Source organism: Gossypium hirsutum, chromosome D01 (genome assembly GCF_007990345.1).
Source record: "Gossypium hirsutum isolate 1008001.06 chromosome D01, Gossypium_hirsutum_v2.1, whole genome shotgun sequence".
In the NCBI taxonomy this organism is placed as follows: domain Eukaryota; kingdom Viridiplantae; phylum Streptophyta; class Magnoliopsida; order Malvales; family Malvaceae; genus Gossypium; species Gossypium hirsutum.
Window position 1 is genome coordinate 17,586,542 of NC_053437.1, and position 16,685 is coordinate 17,603,226.

Below are 16,685 nucleotides of genomic sequence, written 5' to 3' on the forward strand. Positions count from 1 at the left end.
TTAAAAGGTAACCCATAAAGCCTCCATCCCATGTGAACCTCTTTTTCCCCCAAAAAAAATATTTCTTCTTCTTATTTTATAAAAAAAATGTATTATTATTAGAATTTTTTAGACTTTATAAATAAATTCGAAAATTAACAAGTAATTTATAAATGTTAAAAATAAATATTTAGAAAAGATACATGATTATTTTTCAAGATAATTTATAAAATATATTACCAATCCACTAAATATTAACCTTACAAAAAAGAATTTACAAATTTTGAGGCACACTTTATTATTTTATATTCACTTTTTATTCTATACTCTTGGGCATTTTTTATGAAAATTATATATTTAAAATTTGAAAATGTATCTAAACATAACATATAATAAATAATAATAATGTATGAGTTGGATCTAATTAATCATAGCACATGAAATATCAAATATATACGATATTAAAATGAAAATGATAAATTATTTTGTAAGTAAAACGAAATTTGAACACAAAACACGTTAAATTAAAAATACTAAATGAATACAATTATTTATCATTGTTTTGTCATTAATTTGTGACATCAACTTAATCAACGATATTATTAATATATAAAAATTTATATACCAAATATATTTATTAAAATTGCATATAAAAACTAAAATTTGCTTTAGTTTAAATGGTAAATGAAAAAAAGTTTTATATTATCATTGGTTCAAATCCCATTATGGATAAAATTTTATTGATTTAAAAAGATAAAAACACTCACATAAACATATAATTTACTTTGTAAATATTTTTTTTTGTAATTTCCTAACTGAGTTGAGACATAGTTGATGGCTTTATAAATAATGTTTGGTTCGAAAATACCAAGAGGGAGGTGAATTGGTATTTTAATTTTTTTTCTCAAACTTTTCTACATGATGAGGAAAGGGGGGAAAGTTTGGACAATTCGATTTATAGTGGTTTGACCCTATTGACTACCTCCACTACTTTGGTATACCTTAACCAAGAATTTCTCAATTCACTATACTTAAATTGTTACCTTTAACAAAAAGGAATAACCTTTACAATCCCTATATTATTCACAAGACTTAAATAGAAACTTCTCTATCTATCTTTTATTAAACTGGAACTTTTCTTAGTTTTTATAACTCAACTAAAACCCTTCCAATTTACAATTTGTGATGTGAAAAAGAGTAAACAAAGAGACCTCTACAAGGTATGAGTTTACAAAATTAAGCTCTCAAAGAAATGAAATGAGAGTGATAAAATATCTAACAATAAGCTTTTAGAGAATATTTACAAAAGAAATGAAAGAATAAATATTTGAATACTTTTCTATTGATCTTGATGCTTAGATATCTCTAATCTCTCAAGTGTTGAAGTGTATTAATATCAAAGAACAAGTTTGTGGACGTTTATGATCGTTGGGATGAAATCTACTCGTTGAAAGCATTAACTTTGAGCTTAAAAATTATCCTTGTACGTTTGAAAAATAGTCGTCATATAACTATTGGCAGGCCATGTCTCAAGACAAGTTGCCAGTTGTCTCTAAACATACTACTCAGTGCCTGAAGACAAACAATTCTTGAAAAAGAGCTTTGCTTCGAAGTTTTCATGTCTCGAAACTTATATAACAAAGTCCCTTAAAATTATTTTAATTACCTTAAAATATTTTGATAAATTAATATTTTATTAAAAATTAATTTACTTTGGAATAAGCATACCGATTTTTAATAATACCAATAAAAGGTAGTCTAAAGTGTAAAGTCAAGTGCAAAGCAGTTGAAGGTGTGATTCGGCTAAACACGTGCTGTTTACTGGATTTCGATCTATTTTTTATTTATCGGGCCAATAGCAAGATTTCGTTGGCAAAAGGCTGAAAATAAAAGAAGAATGAACTTTTATAATTATATTATATATGCTAGTATTTAACAAGGGCAAATTACCAATAAAAGCCCTTTTATTTTTAAAATTACCGAAATGGGCCAGGTCCTAAATTAATTACCAGAATGGACCAATTTCCCCCAAAACGCGTCCACATCAGCGCGTTGTAAGGGGATAAAACAAGAAAATGCTTCCTCAAGGAAGCGCTTTATCCACGTGGATAGAAAACACATCCTTGAGGGCGCGCTTTGTGTCCACGTGAACAAAGCGCTTCATTGAGGAAGCGTTTTCCCCGTGTATGAACAGTACCAACAGCTATTTTTTTGACGAGTACATAGTCACCGGGTCCGTTCAATCTGGTGATTAGGGAGCGGTATGCTACGAGCTTTTGGGTGCTATTCTGGATAATATTAACGGAGGTCGGATCGAGATGGGCTGGTTACGAGACACATTCCCGGAGCCGGATGATGATTCTATCGAACTAGAAAGAATACGATATGCTCGGGCATACATTCTTGAGATAATTAGAGGTTATCTGAAGCCGGACTTGTCACGAAACCTTGTACATCTGAGATGGCTGCTGAAGCTCGTTGATTTTAGAGTAGCTGGTGAATTTAGTTGGGGGTCTGCTGTGTTGGCAACATTGTACCAGGAGATGTGCGGGGCGACGCGACCGAATAAAGTGAAATTCGGAGGTTACCTATCACTACTGCAATTATGGGCACGGTTTTACTTTCCATTTTTACGTCCTTGAGTGGACCACCCATATACATTCCCACTCATAACGAGGTAAATTTTATATTAGATTTTACAACTATTACGTAGATTTAAAATATAACCGTATGCTAAAAATTTATTTAATTAGGTGGAACCATTTGGCAAGTTATGTTGGATTACCTACCTCTCTTGAAGATATACGGCTTCTATTAGACCAACTGTCGGAAGCACAAGTATTAAATAAAATAGATATACATAATGAGATAGTCGATTCGGATTTAGTATTATGTATATAACTAATATTTTCATCATGGTCATATAGTTTCAATGGACACCATATGAGGATCCGGTAATTCGGGCAGTAATTCTGGATGAATTCTTTCAAAATCTGAACATTTGGCATGTGAAGGTCCCATTGGTCAACTATGCTATCGTGGAGATGCATCAGTCAAACAGAATATTACAGCAATTTGGATTCCGACAACCGATTCTCGTGGCACCTGAGGTGTTGGATGATCATCACAGAATCGACTTACGACAATTACATACGGATTGGCCGAGATTCTGGTCACACTATATCCAAATGTGGGAAGATCGGTATGATTATATACCTACTCGGGAACCGATCATCGTTCCAGAGTTAGCGTACGTACCAGAATACATGCCATGGTTTAGGATCCATGGCAAGCCATATTTACTGTCGGAAGAGGAGAGGCGGCGGCAATTGCTTGTCCAAAGGGAATGACATGGCTCTTTAAATCCAAAAAGAAGGGATGACGACGCAGGCCCATCAACAGCGCCCACACAATCACCCGACCCATCACCAAGCCTAGCAACAGCACCCACACAGTCACCGAGCCCAACACTTCAACCGACAACACCCATAGTACAGCCTTTTCAGATGATGCCAGGTGCGTATCCTAGCCCTTTTATGTATCCTAACCCTTATATGTTTCCTTTTTCTAGTCCTATGGCAGGTTGGAATGCATGGCTCCGTTCATCTCTATTTTCGATTACTCCGAGTTGACCGTTGATCTATAGGCCGCCGTCGCACAAGGGATCGCACGAGGGGCCGTCGGAGAGCTCTTCTTTTTACCAATCCCCATCACCTTATGGGTTTCAAACACTTTTGCCATTGGCGTTTAATGCTCTGGGCTTTCGCGATGTTTTTGAAGAAGTGCCACTAATGCTTAGGGCTTTAGTGGCGTTTTTGAATAGGCGCCGCTAATGCTCAGGGCTTTAGCGGCGTTTAATGCTCTGGGATTTAACGGCATTTTTGAAGAAGCGCCGCTAATGTTCAGGGTTTTAGCGGCGTTTTTAAAGAAGTGCCGCTAATGCTCAGGGCTTTAGCGGCGTTTTTGAAGAAGTGTCGCTAATGCTCGGGGATTTTGCGGCGTTTTTGGAAAAAGCGCCGCTAAAACATTTTATCTGTCTATTTACTATTTAATTTTTTTATTTATATTAATTAAAATTCAATTTATTTTTAATTTAATATTTGTTAAAAATAGATAAATTTGAAATAATAACATGTAGAAATAATTTGAAATAAAAAACATAGAAAAATATTTGTTAAAAATAGAAAAATTAAAGTACTATTATTTAAAATATTTGGGGTATATGACTGATTGATTTTTAATTTATATATTAAATAATTTCATATATAATTGTAAAAGATACGATAGTATTAATTTTAAAATATTTAATTAATTATCATTATAGTTTAGGGTTTAATATACATGGTTTAGGGTATATGGTTAATTTAGGATTTAAGGCCGGTTTAGGAGTTATAATTTTAAGGTTTATAGATTATGGAATTAGGGATTATGGATTAGGGATTTTGGTTTAAGGGTTGTGATTTAGGGTTTATAAATTTGGTGTTAAGTTAGGGTTTAGGGTTTAGATTAATTAGTGTGTTTTAATTTATATTAAATAATGTTTAGGGGTTAGGGGTTAGGGATTAGGGATTTGGGTTAGGGTTTAAGGTTTAGATTAATTAGTGTTTTTTAATTTATATATTGAATAAGGTTTAGGGGTTAGTAGTTAGGGTTTAAGGGTTTGGGGTTAGAGGTTAGAGATTAAGAGTTAGTGATTTAAGGTTTAGAGATTCGGGGTCAGGTTAGGGTTTAAGGTTTAGATTAATTAGTATTTTTAATTTATATATTAATTAAGTTCTTATATAATTATAAAAGAGGGGTTAGGGGTTTAGGGTTTATGTTTTATGATTTAGGGTTTAAGAGATAGAAGACTAAGGGTTTAGGGTTTAGATTAATTGGTGTTTTGTAATTTATATATTAAATAATTTCTTATATAATTGTAAAAAGAGATAATTTTAATTTTAATATATTAAAATTATGATTATAGTTTAAATTATTTAAGAGATAATAGACAAATTTTATATATATTAAATGGTTTAAGATGTAAGGTTTACTTTAGATTTGTTAAATGATGAAGTTTTATACAATTAATTAATGTTTTTATATTTAAAAATATTTAATCTAAATTTAGATTAAATGGTTGAAACTATTTGATATATTTAAATATTATGTTTTGAGAGTACTTAGTTTTTTTTATAAAAATTTAATTTATAAAAAATAATAATAATAAATATTTTATAAAATCACTTAACTAATAATTTTTAATAGACAAAATAAAAAATTTTTACTAGAGCAAAACAACGTCGTTTTGTTCAAAATGAAATAATTTTTTGTTCCATTTTAAAAAAAACGCCGCAAAAAGTAAGCAACAAAAAACGCCACAAAAATCATTTTAATCTACAAAATCACGTCATTTTACCCAAAATTTTCCCTGTGAAATCCTTAATCTTCCTATGGCCGACAATATTTTGAACTTTGTTTTGATACCCGTTCCCTTTCCATTCACCAAGTCCTTTCTCCTGTTACCCTTTCCCCTCTCCCTTTCTCTCTTTCCTCTTCACCTGACCCTATCAAAGGAACCTAGCTTTCCATCTCTCTACCAGACGATGTACCTTTTCTTTCTCAGTCTCTTCGTTGCTGGAAAACCCCAAATTCCCGTCCCTTGTTTTTCTATTTTAGCTGCTCCTTACATTGAATAAAATATCAGTCTTTTCTCAGTCTTAATCGACATTGTGTTTTTTTTTTTAAATTTTCTCATTGGCTGTTTATTTTTGTGTTTTTCTTTAATTTCTAGATCTGCTATAATTTATTTTCTCTTTTCTTTTGAATTCTAGGTTATGTTGGTTTGGTGTTTAGAAAATTGGGGTTTTCATTGATGTTTTCAGTTCTTCTGAAATTTTTTAATTGATACCTTAAGCAATCTTAGGTTTGGAAAAAAACCAAATAATAATATGTTAATCCACTCTAATATCCTTCTTTTTCTTTAATTTCCTTTCATTTTTTGTATTGTCAGTTAATTTCTTCTGCTGTTCAAAGATGTCGTTTATCTGAAGATCTTTGCCAACTATCAGTTGTTCTCAAGAGCTCTCCTCCAATCATTCGAGTTTCAAGTGAATACATTTCATTCTTCCTTTAATTTTTGCCTAACAATAAGCTCATCACTCCCTCAATTTTGTTTGATCGTATGAGGGTAACTTTACAAATTTACCTCTTCTTTTATGTTTATAATTTGTTTTTTTTTTTTGTTATGGGCTTTCCCTGTTTGCGTGTAGATTTTTTTTGCTGTATATATGATTTTTGTTTGACCATTGTTTGTGTTTTTGCTTTTTTTTCTGGAGATAGGGATATTTGGTAGTATTTTTTAGCTTTGAATTTGAATTTGTGGTATATAGTTAGCATATATAATTTACTTGCTACATGGATGGATGAAATCTGGGTCCCTTGTTTGAGGCTGAATGGTAGGGTCAGTGTTGTCAAGGCATGTACCTAGGTGCGTCTGTGCCTTTGCAGCATTCAACAAAAATGCCTCAGACCTTTCCAGGCGAGGCCCATTTAATGAGGCATAGACGCCTTGTGTGTCTTGGTGCTATTTTTTGTAAGGCAGTAGACTTAGATAAACCTAGATGATTGAACTTTTTACTAAAAAGAAAAGGATAATGTCAAACTTGATTGGCCAATATATTATATATAAGCTTTATACTTCTAAATATTGTTTTACATGTGATGGATAAATAAGAAAGGGATAATGTCAAACTTCTAAATATTGAACATACTTGCATCAGAGGCATACTTGTATCAAAACTTCAAAATGGCATGGGTTTGGTGATTGTGCTTCATGTGTTGGTAAGTATATTGAATATTTTTAGCTTGACTGCTGAAGCTACACTGGCTATTTTATTCAATCCGGCCATATTATGCAGCCACCTTGATGATATATATTCAAGATGAGTCGACATCAATTCCTTTGGAATGTCAAGGTATTCTGCTCTACATTAATTATTCTGCAAGCAAAAGCTTTAGTTTAGAAACAAGTCTAATCATTTATTTTGTACTATTTTTTTTGGCGCATATTAGTTACTCTTGGAGCTTTACACCGTATCGAAGTCAGTTCATGACTTCCTGGAAAGCAATTACTCCCAAGTTTTTTAATTGAGCAGTTTGTGCTAGAGGTGAGACTTTGTTATTATTTTAATGCTAATTGTTTGGTTCTACACATAGAAGGAGGGCCTCTTTTTATTTCTCTCTCTTTCTTATAACCTTTTTCTGTGGTTGTGAGTGGAAACAGTGGCACATAGGCCATAAGATTGTAATCTGAAATTATACACTGGACATGTGGTCTTCATATTACTAACACGATAATGTGCTTTTGTAGATGTTCGATGTCTATGGAAATCATGTTGAAGAAGGATTAGAAGTTCAATTCCAATTGGATGGTTTTAGCATCCCAGGTCTAATCGGCTCAAAGCATAAGGTTGGTTCTTTAAACTGCTCTTTGTCGGCTCTCAAAGGGGAAATAAAAGTGTCATTCTAATTTATACTGCATGTTCAATATTTTTCATGAATTTGATGCTAAAACTTGTAGTCAAAATTACACTTTTTGAGATATGAGCATGATGGTGTTCTTAAGTAGATAACCTTGGACGCATTGACCTTGGGGGCCTACTGAAAGTAACTGCAGGTTATGGAAAACAAGGTATGTACCTTCATTCTTTAGATAGTTGGTGTTTCTTGACAAAGTTGTCCCATTGAAAAGACTGTGAATTTCCTTTCAATATAAATCATATGTTGTTAGCTTCAAATTCTATTAATTTTTCCAGATCAGTTGTAACTATACTTTTAGCCGATTTTTTTCCTTCATGCCTTACTCCTGTAGTGTCTCTATCTATTTTACATGGTGATAAAGTAACTTTCAAGCAAGCATTTCAAATGGTATTCTTAGGCAGCTATGAATATCATCAAGTGTCAGTAATTATTCACTATTGTTTCATTTTCACCATTGATAAAATAAACCTATTTTTGCAATTGTCTTTTAATTGGAACAACATCCATTATCATCATCATCATCATTTATAACAATAATGTTCTCCTATTACAATTCAGTTACCAAAACTAAATTAACCAATTTCTGTTCTAAAATGGATGTGGTTTGAGATTATTTTTATTTTAATGCAATTCTGAATCTATTATTTGGGCAGTTTTCTCAATATGTGGCCAGAATTTAGCAGAGAAAATAAAAGTTGTACTACTTTGATGAAAATATGTGTATTATTCTATTTTGAAAATTGTATGTAATGTTAATAAAAGAGTAAATAAATTCTAATTTACTTTTAGCATGATGGTACTTTGTCCCAGCACTGTTCATCTAAGGGAAAGCTTCATTAAATCCTGATTCAGCTGGATAAGATAAAACCCTGTTCATAAAATTTCTAGACAAATTTATCTATTTTGTAGTGTTATTTTGCACTGTAGTCTATTGTCTAGCACAACACCTGTTTCTTTTATTATAATTATTTTTATGGCCTAGCCATAATCGAGAAGGCCGCATATTTACTGGTTTTGTTTCATTGTTTGTTCTTGGTTACCACCATTTCAAGTCAATTTGTAAATTTTATTTTAGTAACTTTGCTTGTTAAGTGTACATTAATCCTTTTAAATGTCGCTTAAGATTACCAATTATTTTATATTTGCTTGCCTTGTTGCTGCTACAGGGGGATCTCTTTTTGGATATGATCTTAGTGTTTCTGGTCAGATTTCTTTTCTATGATTCACTTTTGTTTTCCTTTTTTTCATTGGTTTTTTTCTACAGCTTGTTTATGAATTCTATTCATTTATATTAAGTATTAGCAATTGCTGAAATCTTTTTAGATTTGTATCCTATCTTCCAGATTTACTGATTTGCTTTTCAATCAAAACGATGTCTTGAGAAGAACCCTCTCTACACAATTTCTTTAATCATCAAAATATCATCTTCATATATTATATATTTGGTATTTGGGGATTATCAATGATTCCTAAGCTACTTGCATTATAGATTATGTATTTGTTTCTGTTTGTTAGAAGATTTATGTTATTTGATTCAAAAGAGCTCAATAAGATGCTTATTTCAAGATGATGACACTGTTTATCTTTTAATATTGATTGCAGGTGGAGTGACTTCCATGGATGATTTCTTGAAGGAATTCGTCCCAAAGATATATAGAAGGAAACAAGCACATCTTCATGAAACTGACTACTGCAAATATGATAACCAGCTCCTCACACTTTTTACGTCTTTGCTCTACTTCGCAGGCCTTCTTTCTACATTTGGAGCCTCTTATGTTACTAGAAACAAAGGGCGTCGAGCCAGCATCCTTGTTGGTGCAGTCAGCTTCTTCCTAGGAGGAGCTATCAATACAGGTGCGGTGAATGTCACAATGTTGATCATAGGACGCATTCTTCTTGATGCAGGCATCTAAATGTGTTTGGTATTTTAGGTATCCAACATTTATTGATGCACTTAGAGATTTGGATGACCCTCTTACAATGGTGCACCTGTTTGCAATGTTAACTTTGAATCTTTGAATATTTGGATTTAGGATTTGTTTGAATTATTCTTCTAATCAGTTTCTTTTCTCATTTCCTACTGGATAGAAATGTGTTTGACTCTGGATATTTTCATCATTTCAGGCAAGAAAGATTGATTTTTATTACAATCTGATTATGGTTTTAGTCCTTTTATTATCATTTGATTTTAATTTAGTATAATTTGGTTTCTTTAATTTTATAATATTGACATGAATTTAAAAAAATATGGTAGATATGTGAATTTATTATTCGTTAGGATTGATTGGAATTTTAGGTGCTCATTTATTTAAACATAATATTTTAATTCTAAATTTAAATTCATTAGTTTTTATATTTAGCTTTAAAGTTAAAATTTTAATAGAAATTTTAATTTAATTAATATTTTTATCCTTAAAAGTATATAGTTTAAATTTTAAATTTAAAAAACAAAACATAATATAATATTTATCATAGAAATAAATATTATTTAATTAAAATATTTTTTTAAAAATCATGTTTTTAGCGGTGTTTGTCAAAAAGCGTCGCTAAAGTTCATGATCTTTAGCGGTGTTTGTGGGAGAAGCACCGCTAAAGGTCATGATCTTTAGCGGCGTTTGTGGAATAAGCGCCGCAAATGTTTGCGGCATTAACAACAGCGGCATTTTTTGCGGCGCTTTCAATAGCGCGGCAAATACTTTTAGCGGCACTAAAAGGCCTGTTTTGGTGTAGTGAATTAACAAATAATTTAATTAAGTAACCCTAAACTCCAAACCTTAATTTATTTGATTTTTCCTTAAAAACCCAAAACACTAAACCCTAATTTAATTTTTTTTAAATTTATAATTGATTTACTCAATGCGCCGCTCGACGGTTCATCGCCCCCTTTCGGAGGCTCTCCGAACCTTGCTCCCGAACTCCGATGACGACGGAGAAAGAGCAAGAGGTCCGGCGGCGAGGTAAGTCTTTTCCTTTTTGTTGCCTTAAAAAAATCGATGGATGTAGAAGATGAAAAAAACTTCGAAAGCAGAAAGAAAAAAGGAATCACCGTTTTGGTGTGTTTTTTGTATTCTGATTGCGTGGGTATTACAACATATTTTGGTCCTTTTTATATTATCTATTTACAAAAAAAGAAAATGAAAAAATAAAGATGAAATCAAAACAAATCGCCCTCCCCCCTCTCTGTTCTCTTAGCATTTTTTTTCTGCCCCTTTTTGTGCCGTTGTCTGCCTTCTGCTTGTTTGTGCATCTCTTGCAGGTACGGAGAGCAGGGGTGCGGACGTGAAGGTATGGAGGCGATGGCGCATGCGCGAGGGTCGAGGCATGGCACGTGCGGGAAAGCGAGGAGACGTCTGCTGCGGCGCCAGAGAAACCCTAGAAGCTTCTGGGGTGCTCCACTGATTCGGGCTGAGCTTGGAAGATCCGGGCCTAGGGTCTGTTGGGTGTAGTATTTTTTTGGGCTTTGGGTATTTTGAAATTGTACCTATTGTATTGGGTTAGGTGTTATTAGGCTGTTTTTTTAAAAAAATTATTTCTTTGGACTTTTGGACTTTTAGACTATTATTCTATTTTATTTAGTTTATATATGTGATGTATATGGGCCAGGCAAATTGGGCCTATTACACATTTAATATGTATGCTTTCTAAATATAGTATATAATATCGTACAAGGGAAGAAGAAACATACATATATAATTTTTTTTTAAAAATAACCATCAATTCATAATCATAAAAATACAATATAACAAATCTTATAAAAGTAAGATTATTGTAGATTAGGGGAAAAAATTAATGTTGTTGAAATCTGACTGATCGATCGGGATATTAATTTAAAATAAGAAATTTAATCAATTAATTCGTGAATCAGTTAGATTCATCGAATCAAATATTTCTTTTTATTTTTAGATTTTTTCAACATCCAATGGTAAAAAAAAAAGAGCTTAAGTTTATTTGTTTCTTTGTTACTTTAAAAAGCAATGTAATTTGTTTAGAAAATGATATTTTTTATTTTAGGGTTGGGGTTGAGTATGGTTGAGGGATTAGGTTGTAAAAGCTGCCATCTCATTTGTATTATAGTCGTATAAATTACAACACAAATTGGAATGATTTTTATCTAAAATATATAAGTGAATTCAAAGTATTTCACTTTTAAAGTTTAAAATAGTGACATTAAAATAAATTATTTTTTCTAATTTGTTTCCTATTTTCACTTTTTTTTAAAAAAATTTTGGCTAGTTGAACCGAGAGCAAACTTGTGAAATTGATTAAATTGAGAATCACTCATTTGATTTATTTAATTATAAAAGCATTGAAAAAAATGTTGGATACCTTGAACAAATTAATACTTGAGCCAAAAATAATATAAGGATAATTTTGTCTTAATAATTTATTTGTCTTTTCTTTTTTCTTGATACGAAGCCAACAATTACCTATAATCATTCTCAAACTCTTTAATAGGAAGATAAATATGATTCAGCATGCTCGAGCTCAAGTCTTCCTACACCGACAATAATATTGATATCAATCAAGTTAAGATTCAATCAGCAATTTATTTTTATATTTTATCTAAACACGAAATTCAGTTTTCACAATCATTTTTCAGTGATTATGTGAACTAACTTTCAAAAGAATATTCTATTTGAAGGAAAATAAATTCACTTTTACATAATAATAGAATGTTAAACATAATGTTCCAATTAACTGAAGGGTAAACTATCAAAATAGTCATTTTTGTAGGTCTCGGATTACATTTTAGGCACTTATGTTTAAAATGTTATGTATTAGTCATTTACGTTATCGTGTTGTAACATTTTAGTCACTGAGTCGTTCATGGTGTAACAGTAAGATGACGTGACACATTAAATCATCATTTTAAATGAAAATTTTAGGTTAAATTCTACAATTGGCCTATATTTTTTCATTTTGAGCAATTTAATTTTTTTTCTTTTATGTTCTTTTGACTTACCTTTTTTTTTTCCATTCTCTTCTATTTCTCCCTTTGTTTTCCTCCTTTCTTCATTTCTTTTAATCTATTTTTTCTATGTTTCCTATTTGTTAAAACTAGTCCACGAGCTCGCCTCACTCAAAAAAATTAAATTGTTCAAAAATATAAAAGTATAGGGACTAGTTTTAACAAATGAAAAACATAGAAAAACTACGTTAAAAGAAATGGAGAACGGAGGAAAACAGAGGGAGAAGCAGAAGAGAATAAAAAAAAAAGAAAGTTAAAGAAAACATAAAATAAAAAATTAAATTGCTCAAAACAAAAAAAATATGGGGACCGATTGTATAAATTAACCAAAAAATTTTGTTTGAAATTATGATTTAATGTGCCAAGTTAACTTACCTTACACGATTAACGACTTAGTGATTAAAATGTTACAACACGATAATGTAAATGACTAAAACGTAACATTTCAAACATAAGTGACTAACATATAACCTGGGGTAAACAAAAGTGACTATTTTAACAAATTACCCTTAACTGAATTGAACTTTCAATTATTCCAAACTTGTCCCTTTGAGGAGTGATTTTAACTAAACCAGACATAAGTTTTAGGGATGTTACAAGTAAACCCAACCTCGAAAAACAAAATCAGGCCCAAAATTAACACCATGTTTGGTTGGGTGTAATGGCTAATCCATTACACCCCGATTCGGTGGCCCCACCCAATACGTCGTTTGGTTCACCGTTTACCGAATCGGAGGTTTTGCTATTCCTTACCTATTCCCTCAGCAGCTGTAATAGGGATTCCTGGGTTTTAGTTTGTAATGGCTATTCATCGTTTTCTTCTTTAATTTTGAGACCAAAATAGCCTGCCTTCTTCTCCCAAAAAAAATCCCATCGATTTCATATCCTCAAATCAAGCCAAATCGATTCACCTTCACGTTTTCACATCTTCTTCCAGCCAAATCGATTCGCCTTCATCTTCTTCCGGCCAAAGGTATGCTGACAGCCAAAGGGCTTCACCATTCTTCCAGTTCCTGCAGCGACTGAGAAACAGTAGCGGGAAGGGAGGTAATCTTTTTTTGCCCTCATCAAGCTTCATCTCTTTAATTAGCTTATTCTTTTTTTCCATTCGTTCGCTCTCTCTCTTACTCGCTCATTCATTCATTCATTTTGTTTTTCTATTGCAGGTGATTAGTGATTTACATCACAAACCTGTTGCTCGCTTCTTTGAAATTTGACAAGTTTAAGGAAGAAATAAGAAAGTTGCTCCATACTTCTCGTAAAAACTTCGTTATGGTAATCTTGCTGGTGTTTTTTTTTTGGATCGATATAAATTTTTGTATATCTATGTATTGTCTCTTTTATCTTGTTGGTTTCGTGTGAAATTTGGTTTATGTTTTGATTGAAATTGGAGATGACTTTTGATTTTTTATTTGAATTAATGAAGCAATGATTAATCCATCGAGGAAGAGAAAACATGGGTTTCTTATGAAAAATAAAGTCAACATAAATCTTGGAGGACCTTTGAACATGTTTTGCTCGATTTAGGTGTGGTTTGCATGGTGTTTGAAGAAATTTCTAAGTTCTAATTGTTTGGTGTTTGTGGTTTGGCTATCTAATTTCCTAAGTGTTTTTGGAGTTCCATTTTCTTTTTGTAATGTTTTTTGTTTACTTTCCATTTTGCATTCCACATGTTTGATAAATTAACAAAAGAAAAAGATCATTTCCTATACCACTGAAGTTGTTAAAACTTATTTTTCAACTCCATTTTTCTATTACAGAAATGGGCTTTCTGTCAAAAAGAAAATTACCCATTTCTTTGTTTCTCTGTAAGTTAGCAAGTAACATAACTTTGATAGTTTATATGATGAAAAATCCCGTTAGAGTATTTAGGATTATGCTAAAGGTCTTATGTTTTTCAAAAGTATATATATAAACCGAGTCTTTCAAAGGTATATATATTTTCATCATTGGGTATTGCTTCATTCATGAAGTTCTTAGTGAGGATGAAAGTAGTAAGGTTCTTGACTTCCTTCAAAATCCTTATTGCCCCGATAACATTGGTTAGTTTATTAGTAGAAATTGAAAGGAATGATAAAGATCGCAGAGTAAGTATGGCAGGTGATATCTGTCCCTCTAGCTGGTTACTAGCCAATCTTACAGCAGTTAATGACTTGCAAGAATAAAGACTTAAAGGCAAGGTACTTGTAAAGTTATTGTTGCCAAGATCAAGAGTGTTAAGGTGTTGTAGGGTGGAGAAATTGAAGGCTGAGAGGTCTCCTTCTAGATGGTTAACCCGCAAGTTCAAAGTGACAAGATTGGTGCAGCTCATGAGAGATGGTGGCAGATAACCAGTGAAGTTGTTGATGTGAAGCGGCAGTTGTTCCAACTTGGAAAGCTGGCCTATGTCTTTCAGGATGGGGCCTTCAAATTCATTGGAAAAAAGCTCAAGGATGGTGAGCTTGTCGAGTTGGACAATGGTTGTTAAAGAAGGCATAAGAAGGAACAGGTCAAATATTCTGCAACTCATATAGTTTTGTCTCTGTTTTTTAGGATTTTCATGCTAAATAACCAGAAAGCATATGTTTTTTAACTATTATTGTTATTATTAAGTATGGATATGAACAAGCTGCAAGCTTGTATTGGTACACAAGTAAATGCTATGGATATTCATCTTTAGAAATGAAGATGAATATTCATGCTTTAGAAATGAAGGCTGATTCATAATCTTGAGAAAACTAGAGAACTTCTGAACCATAGGACATAAATGCTATGGAGTATATAACTGGGCTTCATTTTGACTGTCCTTATGGTAATTGATATTTTCTTTGATTGCAGGATGATTCCTTGCAAAGACTAAGCATGGGGTGGCAGTTTTCGCTGGTGTGAATTGAAGGCTTATGAGGGGATTCTTGCACCATATGACAAGACAAGAGAATGGTTATTCCTGATGCTCTCAAGTTTTGCAGTAGTTGGTTTCTTTTGTGGAATTTAGAATTTCGTTTTCTTACTTGCTTCTGTGGATAGTTAGTCATGCTCAATGTTTTTAAAATTGGTGGAGAAAATAACATTAGCCTGGAGTAAATATGAAATATACCATTGAACGCTTTTATGTAGGTTATTTTCAAGTTTTGTTTTTGGCTGTTCGTAATTCTGAATTCTCTTCACGAACATTGGTGTTGCCTTGGATATTATATAAGTTTCTGTTTCTGATTGTTCGTATGCTCGACTATGAAATGGTTCCTATTAGCACAAAGGAGTGCATAATGAATTAGACTTCCTTACTGTCATTTAAACTAAATATTCTTTATTGCTTACTAACTGAGCATGTTGTTTTCTAATTATGCCGTTTTCAAGGTATTCATTTTCAGTTTCTTTCATTCCTGGAAAACCCCTTTTCTCTCATTTGCTTCTTCTTACCAAGATTCAGCAATATATATCAGTTTGAGGGCTCATAAGGTTTCTGCAATTAAGCTGTAGGTTAAGGGGTTGGACTGGTACTTGTGGCTTGTGATTGCGGTTGCTTTTAGTGCCCAAACAAATTCAATCCTTGACATGCTGGTTCTTGTGACTTGTGGTTTACTTTTGGTGCCAAAACAAATTTAATCCTTGACATGCTGGTAGTTGTGGCTTGCGGTTGCTTTTAGTGCCAAAACATAGCAACTTTTCTGTAATTGATTATGTGTTCAATGTCACACATTTTGAAGCTTCATTTTCTTTGATTATTTTGAACTTCAATTTCATATGCTTATTTCAGATGTATGGTTGCCAAGTTAATGGCTTTGTTTTCCTTGTACAAGATCCAGCCAAGTTAATGTTTAATATTTTTTTAAATTTGTCTAATTCTTTTTCATTGCTTTTTCTCCTTAAATTGTTTTATTTATAAATTTATTATTCTAATAAATAAATGTCATGTTAAAAAATGAGAAAAATAGATATTCATTTATTTATAAATATTTTTAGAATTTTGTATGTATTTTTATCGAAAAATAAATGTTTAAATTTTTTAGTTTTTTAATTTTTATTTTTGAATTTTAAGAATAATGGTTAAATTTATATAATATGTAAAATTGAAGGTTAAGTTTATTGAATTTTTTAAAGTTAGGACCAGATTAATAGAATTTGTAAGTATTGTAGTATTATATATATTATGATTTTAGAAAATTCATATAAGAATATTTAATATTAAGAATTTTATTAAATTATATATTTTTATTAAATTATATTTAATAATAAT

At 31.7% G+C, this 16,685-nt stretch overlaps 2 long non-coding RNA genes across 12 annotated transcripts; both read left to right on the plus strand.

Moving 5' to 3' along the window:
• The first annotated feature begins 5,378 nt into the window (after positions 1-5,378).
• Positions 5,379-9,650, plus strand: LOC121213890 (uncharacterized). 11 transcript variants are annotated; one of them, XR_005909410.1, is made up of 7 exons: positions 5,385-5,566; positions 5,972-6,935; positions 7,033-7,127; positions 7,331-7,651; positions 8,667-8,702; positions 9,103-9,354; positions 9,432-9,650. It is a non-coding gene; the product is annotated as an uncharacterized lncRNA (long non-coding RNA). The 11 variants fall into 11 exon arrangements; XR_005909411.1 differs by having other exon boundaries at positions 5,391-6,935; positions 7,331-7,429; positions 7,586-7,651; XR_005909409.1 differs by having other exon boundaries at positions 5,392-6,935; positions 7,331-7,429; positions 7,589-7,651.
• Positions 9,651-15,318: 5,668 nt separating this feature from the next.
• On the plus strand, positions 15,319-16,291 carry LOC121213891 (uncharacterized). Its single transcript, XR_005909414.1, has 2 exons — positions 15,319-15,388; positions 15,929-16,291. It is a non-coding gene; the product is annotated as an uncharacterized lncRNA (long non-coding RNA).
• The last annotated feature ends 394 nt before the right edge of the window (positions 16,292-16,685 follow it).